The sequence below is a fragment of the Talpa europaea genome (assembly GCF_964194135.1).
Source record: "Talpa europaea genome assembly, chromosome: 13".
Classification (NCBI taxonomy): Eukaryota; Metazoa; Chordata; class Mammalia; order Eulipotyphla; family Talpidae; genus Talpa; species Talpa europaea.
The window spans coordinates 61,194-66,638 of NC_140080.1; the positions used below are offsets into that span (position 1 = coordinate 61,194).

Sequence of the window (5,445 nt, forward strand, 5' to 3'; positions counted from 1 at the left end):
GGGCTATAGAGTGTGTGTGTGGTGTGTGTGGGGGGAGTGGGGTGTGGGTTATGTGTGGGGTGTGGGTGTATGGGGGTGTGTGTGTGAGATGGGTGTGGTATGTGTAGTTGCTCTCAGTGCCGTCAGTGCCCTCAGTGTGTAGCTGTTCTAAGTGTCCTCAGCGGGGTGGTCAGCAGTGCCCTCAGTGGCTATGGGGCCATATGTCTCACTGTGGGATGCGCCCGTCGTGCTGTCTCCGGCAGGTCATCCGGTGCAGGGCCGCGGTGGCCTGGACAGCAGGTGCACCCTTGTCCATCGAGGAAGTTGACGTGGATCCACCAAAGGCTGGCGAAGTCCGCATCAAGGCAAGTGCGGCGTGCCTGCAGCGGGCCGGGTGTGGGGACACGGGTTTCCCATCTTGTTTGCAGTTTTCCTCATCCGTGGGTGTTAAGTGTTATCCAACGCGCTCTCTGCATCTACTGGTACTAAGACTTTTATCATTTTGTAGAAAGGCAATATATTGATTTGCGTATATTATAAAAATCCTGGGCCTCCCCGGTGGCGCAGCAGTTGAGTGCTGGGTTGCGAAACTGCCAGCAGCCTCTGCTGCACAGGTTCAATCTCCGGCCACCAGAGGAGGGTCCCACATGGCGCGCAGACCTCTCCTGCCGCCCGCTGCTCCCCTCAGCGGTGTCCTTCGGTCCTTCTGCCTGCTCTGCTCCCCGCTCTGGCTCTGGTAAATTCTCTCACCGTCCCGCGCTTCTGACTGTACCCAGTGTTTGTATAAATAAATAAATAAATCTTTAAAAAAAAAATCCTTGCATCCCTGGGATAAATCCCACTTGATCATGATGTACATTCCTTGTGATATACTGTTGAATTCAACTTTCTACTATTTGGTTGAAGATTTTGGCATCGATGCTCATCAGGAATCTTGGCCCATGCTATTATGGGGATGTTGGCTTCATGAAAGTTATTAGGAAGCATTCTTCCTTCATGGATTTTTAAAAACAGTATGGCCAAGATGGGTATTAATTCTTCTTTAAAGGTTTGGTAAGTTTCATTTGTAAAGCCTTCTGTAACTTGGCTTTTGTTTGGGGGACGAGTGGTCGATCTTTCAATTTCCAAATTTGTGATTGCTTCCTTCAACTTTTGTGTTTCTCCCCAGGCTAGTCTTGGTAAATCATACTGGTCCTGAATTTTGTTTCTCCACAGCAGCAATGCGCTGGTGTCCAGGTGTTCGTAATACTCTCTCCCGGCCTTTGCTTCTGTGCCATCTGCGGGATCGTCTCCTCCTTTGTTTCTGAGTCTGCTTATTGCTGTTTTCTCTCTCCTTTGTGAGCCTGGCTAGAGGGCTGTCTGTTTTGTTTATGTTCTTGAAGAAACAACTGTTAGTTTCATTGATCTTTTGTATGGTCTTCTGATCTCCAATTCGTTTCTTTCCACTCTTATGTTGTTGCCTTCCTAACTTTGCGTCTTGTTATTCCTCTTTTCCAAGTGCTTGAGGTGCTGTGCTGTACTAGGCTTTTTATTTGGGATCTTTCTTGCTGCTGCTTTTTTTTTTTTTAATTTGAAAGCAGTTACTATCTATTATCTGACCAGATTACAGAAGAATATCAAGGTGGACACCTTACTTCATCCTTCTAGTAAACCTGTTGATCTCGTCTTCCCTGTTGCCAGCATCTGCACCTTCTACAAAACGGGTGGCGTCTTCTTCATTCCATGTCATGGAGAAGATCATCTGACAGGCCGGGGGAAGCTGGAGCATTTTCCCACAGTACAGATTTCATGAATCAGATCCTCCATACCAGTGACGCCATGTCTATCCAGAGATCGAGCAGTCAATGCATTGTCCATAGGCCAATTCTCTTCTTGTCGATTTTGCCATAACCACACTTATAGATTGAATCATTTACTGACTTGAGGTCTGGACCACCCCCCCTCACCCCTTGCAACATGTGGTTCCACGCCTTCAGCATGTCAGCAAATGTGCTGCTGAAGATCTGGTGAAGGCAAAGAAACTGTAACACCCTTCTGACCTTTGGGCTCACACCACAGATACCTCTGATCTGATGACACACGCCAATGTGGGTTTAGCGGTTATGTAGAAATTCCCAGCTTGTCTTGCCTTTCGAATCTCAGTTCTGTACATCTGCCTGTGTTCCTTGTGCTAGGGCTTAGCCCTTTCATAGATAAGCTTCCTCCTTGGCCCTTGAAGCATCTTTTGGGCAAATATCTTTCTCAGGTGCTTGATCTTCAGCTCTGGAAATTCCTTCGTTTTTTCGCAGTGGTTTCTGGCACAGCAGCACCTTCTTTCTCTTCTCCTCTGCAGCCTCCATGGTTCCGGCAGGAAAAAGAAGTTGATTTCTTTCTTTTTAATGTGGGCCTGCATGCCATTATCTTCCTTCTTGACACCTCTTTTGCTGTATCCCGTAAATTCTTGGGGACGGAATTGTACCCTCATTTTTGTTAGTCTCAAAGTATTTTCTTATTTGTGTTTTAATTTCCTTTTGACCCAACAGCTACTAAGCAACATTCTGTTTAGTCTCTATGTATTTATGTTTTTCACATTTTTTAAAGTTGACTTCTAGCTTCATGGCATTATGGTGAGAGAGTACTCGGTCTAAAGTCTATCTTTGTAGTTTCATTGACCACATTTTTCACAGAGTCTAACAGTTACTTTTATTTTGCTTTGCAGTTTTTTCCCTTTGGTTATTTACATGCTACAAATGAGCAAAACCAGGTAGTAACTGTCTTTCACGCTCTGACTTATTTCAGTCACCTCAAGTTCTATCCATACTGCTGCAAAAGGTTTCACCTTTTTTTTTAGTAACTGAGTCATGTTCCCTTGAGAGTGTGTGTGTGTGTGTGTGTGTGTGCGCGCGTGCGTGTGCGTGCCTCACAACTTCTTCACAACTTTCTTCTGTTTAAGTGGAGCTATCAAAACAGACCGTGAAGTGTGGCCTGTGAACACAGAGCTCCTCATCTGAGGAGCTAGGAATTAATTCAGTGGTGTCTGTGATCCTAAAGAGGCCCAGGGGACACGACAGAAAGACAAGTGGAGTGTTCCCGCGTCAAGACAGCAGCCTGCTGGCAACACTCAGCAACACGTCAGATTTATGTCCCAGGCTTCAAAAAACCAATTCTACCCCCACACGTGGAAATAATGCATTTTTCCGGACAATTCCATTTTATGACATTTATCGGCATTTTTCTCTCCAATCACGCCATTGCCTTCCAGATTCTGTCTTCTGGGATCTGTGGGACGGACGTGCACATCCTGGAAGGGAGAAACAAAATGCCTTTCCCTGTGATTCTTGGCCACGAGGGCGCTGGAGTGGTCGAGAGTGTGGGGGAAGGCGTCACCGGCCTGAAGCCAGGTAGGTGCTGGGGCAGGATACAGGCCAACCAGTCACCCCACGTTTCCCAACCCCCTGGCACGTCCCCTAACTGCCAAAGAGAGAGCTGAACTCATCACACATCAGAAAGAGATATAAATGCATCCACCCCACAAGTATAAAAGGCAGAGTCTCCTACTTTGTATTTTACTAAAATCTCTCAAAGACAAAGATAGCATCTCTACTCATTTCTGCAGAGATAATCTCTAGTCTACTTACTCCAAATTAAGCTAAAAATTGCCAAAAATACACAATATATTGGAGTATCCTTGGATTAAACATGCATATGGTAAAGAAGCTTCTTCCTGTGCATGTGCACAAGCGCGCACACGCACACACACACACATGCACACACATACACACATACACAAAACTAACCCTTTAGGTTGTCTGAACCAGGCACCTTCTGTATATAGTCAAGTTACTCCAGAATTTGTAGTTGCTGCTTCTGCATCAGACATAATTCATGTTTTTATTTATTTATTTATTTATGTGTGTATTTATGGATTTATTTGTTTTGTTTATACATGCACTGGGTACAGTCAGAAGCGCGGGAGGGTGAGAGAATTCACCAGAGCCAGAGCGGGGAGCAGAGCAGGCAGAAGGACCGAAGGACACTGCTGAGGGGAGCAGCGGGCGGCAGGAGAGGTCTGCGCGCCATGTGGGACCCTCCTCCGGTGGCCGGGGAGCAGCCGGGGATCGAACCGGCGCCGCAGAGGCCACGGGCAGCTTCGCAACCCAGCGCTCAACCACTGCACCACTGGGGAGGCCCCATAATTCATGTTTTAAACACTTTGTAAGATGTTTTGCAACTCTGACAATAAATATCTATCACAGACCAACAATTCAGTTGAACTAGCTGTTGAATGGCACAGCTAGGAGTAGAACACAGGGCTGCCTGGGAAAACTCTGGGCTGTTACTCAGCAACATCGCATGCTGTGCGCTAATCCCAGCAGTCACGCGCACTGCTTCTCTCTTTGAACAGATACTGACTGAGCAGACACAAGGGTCGACATTCGGCTAAGTCAGAAAACTCACACACAGGCAGGCCTCCCGCTACGGGCACCGGGGCCATCTCACTACGCTCTGTCACTTTTGACCCTCAATGTCATTAGTGACAAATCCTCAATTTTTATTTTGTATTCTGAAGGTCCATTTGCGTTATAATTAATGTTTCCATTCCAAAATGAAATAATACAGCTTAAAAAGAATAGCTATTATTACAACAAATTGATAATGTCCACCATGGGCAATTTCCTGCCACTACACACGGTGTTGGCAGCGCCGGGCCGCCCGCTCCCCAGCAGCCATTCCGCTCTGCTCTTCTCTCCACAGGAGACAAGGTCCTGGCGGTGCCGCTGCCACAGTGCAGAGAATGCAGCTCCTGCCTGCACCCCAGGGGGAACTTTTGCCTGAAGGAAAAGTCAGTCCATGCCCCGTGTCCCCTTTCGCTCGATTTGCGTTGGCCGCGCTGGTGCTGAGTGGGGCTGACGCTCCCTTCTCTCCCCGCCCACGGCCAGCGTCCTGTCTCCCACCGGGCTCATGCTGGACGGCACCAGCAGGTTCTCCTGCAGAGGGCGGAGGATCCACCACCTGTTCGGGGCCAGCTCATTCACGGAGTACACGGTGGTGGCCGAGATCGCGGTGGCCAGAGTCGACGCGGCCGCCCCCATGGACAGGGTCTGCATCTTCAGCTGCGAGGTGCCCACGGGCCTCGGGGCTGTGCTGAACACAGCCCAGGTGAGCAGAGCGTCGCGAGCCTCCACGCAGAGGCCGAGGGCTCTTCTTTCCCCTAGCGCGGGAGAGTCGTGTGGTCTCTCTTCTGGGTCTGCAGGTCACCCCTGGCTCCACCTGTGCGGTCTTCGGGCTCGGGGGGATCGGCTCGGCCATCGTCCTGGGCTGCAAAGCCTCGGGGGCCTCCAGGATCATCGGGGTGGACATCAACGAGGAGAAGTTCCCCCGGGCCCGCGCTCTGGGGGTCACTGACTGCCTCAACCCGCGGAAGCTGCAGAAGCCCGTGCAGGAGGTGGTGCTGGAGATGACCGGCCTCGGGGTGGACTTCGCCTT

At 49.4% G+C, this 5,445-nt stretch overlaps 1 pseudogene across 1 annotated transcript; it reads right to left on the reverse strand.

Annotated features, from left to right (window-relative positions):
• Positions 1-1,609: 1,609 nt before the first annotated feature.
• LOC311183430 (large ribosomal subunit protein uL30-like) lies at positions 1,610-2,318 on the reverse strand (annotated as a pseudogene). Its single transcript has one exon. The product of its transcript is annotated as a large ribosomal subunit protein uL30-like (transcript).
• Between the last annotated feature and the right edge of the window lie 3,127 nt (positions 2,319-5,445).